Source organism: Anoplophora glabripennis, unplaced genomic scaffold (assembly GCF_000390285.2).
Source record: "Anoplophora glabripennis isolate ALB-LARVAE unplaced genomic scaffold, Agla_2.0 scaffold856, whole genome shotgun sequence".
NCBI classification, from domain to species: domain Eukaryota; kingdom Metazoa; phylum Arthropoda; class Insecta; order Coleoptera; family Cerambycidae; genus Anoplophora; species Anoplophora glabripennis.
The window spans coordinates 5,303-7,953 of NW_019416933.1; positions in this window are offsets into that span (position 1 = coordinate 5,303).

Below are 2,651 nucleotides of genomic sequence, written 5' to 3' on the forward strand. Positions count from 1 at the left end.
CACATCCACAAAAATTTAAATTAAAGAGAAATCTTGTAGCTAACAAGTTAGCATGATTTTAAAATCGAAAAAAAAATATTTACAGAAATAGTGTGTAAATAAAGTTACGTAACGGTAGAATTTTCTACAAAATTAATTAAAGATCTGCCATTTTTATAATTTTTAAGATAAAAATCTAAAACTTTCAGAGATTACTCTTGAAATAGCATTTAAAATAGTGAGTGATAAAAAAAAATCTTAAAATTTTAATTCAAAAAATACAACGCTCGAAATTTTCAATAATTAAAAAAAACGGCAAATTTGATTTTTAGGTCACGTTTCAAAGTCCAATAACTTTAGCTCAAAAATTTTTTTTTAAAGCTTGAAAACTGTATTTTAAGATGGTCCATTTTGTTTTTTTAAAACGTTGAATTTATAATAAAATTTAAAAAAAACAAAAAAAAAATTTGTTCTAAAACGATGAAATTTGTTGTTAAATAAACTTTAATAAAATTAAAAATGTTTTTGCTTGTTTGACCAATATATTTTCAAACTGTAGATAATCTTAAAAAAAGTATAATCAACGAAAAAAAAATTGGTGTTGTATTGTATAAAATATGAAAAACAGTTTTTCAATAAATTGTCGCGATATTCAGTTTTGCGCTGTGAATGGAGCTCACCAGGCGCGAGAGGATTTGGTTATGACTCCAATTTTTATGACTTCAGATTCACCAAGTGAGCTTCTCACACTGATTTTTCGCAGATGCAAAAGTGGCTGGGCTAACAATTGCGGTTGTCGGAAGGCGGGTCTACTTTGCACCATAACATGCTCTAATTGTTCCGGAACTGATTGTCTCAATTGCCAAGCATTTTTTGAAGAAGAACGAGAATCAGACCAATTGCCAAAATACTTTTTCATATTTAATAAATTTGTTAATTAAGAATCCCATATATTGACTTTTTGCAGAACCCTAAACATCATATCCAAATTTAACGAGTTGATTTCATATTATATTTGTTCAATTATTCGAAAAATCCTAAAAATATGAGTAAAATTGCTTTGAAAATGTAATATTTAAATAAATTTTTTTAAAAAGTCGGCCGTATTGGATCGGCCATTTTGAATTTTTATTTTCTGATATAATATTCTTATTCAGCGACTTCGAAAACCCCTCTAATATCAATTTGATTAAAATTGCTTTGAAAATTGTAAATTTTTAATAAATTGTATAAAAAAAGTCTCCCATATTCGATCAGCCATTGAATTTTTATTTTTTAACATTACATTCTTATTCAGTGACCTCGAAAACCCTATAGTATCAATTTGATTAATATTGGTTTGGAATTTTTTGATTTAGGTATTTAAAATCTTTGAAAAACTATTTTTTATTGTTTAAACAAATAAATAATAATTAGCGTACAAATATAAGTTTATAACTTTTTTCTGTAAGCCATTTCAAGGCGATTGCAAAAGGTGTTATGAAAATCCAAGGTTCTGCTAATTATTCCGAAATCATGCATATTTTTAAGCTAACCTTTACTCCACTAATGTGACTTAACTTGTCGCTTAATTGGCACCTAAAAATTATATAATTTTTTTACGATAATAATTATATCTAAAGACTAATCTGAAAATATATACTTTTCAATAAAAGGGGACAAAAGCTTATGAGACGAGTTCATCATAATGCAAAAAGGGTCGTTATCTTTTACCATGCAGTCAGATGGAAACACGGTTCATCTTATCGAAAGTAAATGAAGCGGATTATAAGAGTATTTTTATAAATTGGCACCCCTGATCGAATAAATTGGTACTAAAACGAGATTAAAGATTTTTTTTAATACTCATTTAAGTTAGTAACCTGGAAAACTATGTAGTCGTCCTTTTTATTTTTTTAATTGTTTTAAAAAATTGTTAATAAAAATTTGTTATAACGGATTCTAATAGTTTACCACAAATTGACAACTCGTTAACAGCCTTTGTGGTACATAATAATAGATATTTTTTCATTGTCGATTGAACAGCTGTAATTCTGAAATATCTACCCTAAAACTGTATAGATATTTTACAAAAAAATCTTAATGTGAGGATGGTGTTGCGTACAATTGCGTCACATTGAAATTAAAGATTTAGTATAAGAGTAGTGTATCCTCTTCAAGTATATTTCTTTGAAAAATACCGAATTATGTCAAATTTAAAATTCTGTTTAATAAAGAATAAAAGTAATTTGCTGACTATTTGAGTTTTTTAACATTTTTGCAGGACAAAACAAGCACAAAAAACATATTTACCCCTATAAAAAAATAAGGGATGCAACCCCCCCATTTCAATGTGATTAAAATAGTGCGCACAATATCGTACTTCATTGCAAAATAATTCCCAGTCGGTTTCATAAATATCAAATCGTACTAGACATTCTCAAAAAACTTATTTTGAGGATAATCTTTGGGGGTGGTTTTCATCTCTTTAAAACGTTTTTCCGCAGAGAAAAATACGTATTTCATGTTTTTTGATCTTCTACAACATATAAGTTTCAGCGAAATTGGTGACGGACACTTGGGGACCCTTCCTTGTTAGATTTAGCAGCACTTGTAAACAAAGTTGCCGAAATTTATGACAGAAACTTAGTAAGCAATCGCAATTTTGAAAGACTATAAAATATGTTAATAAA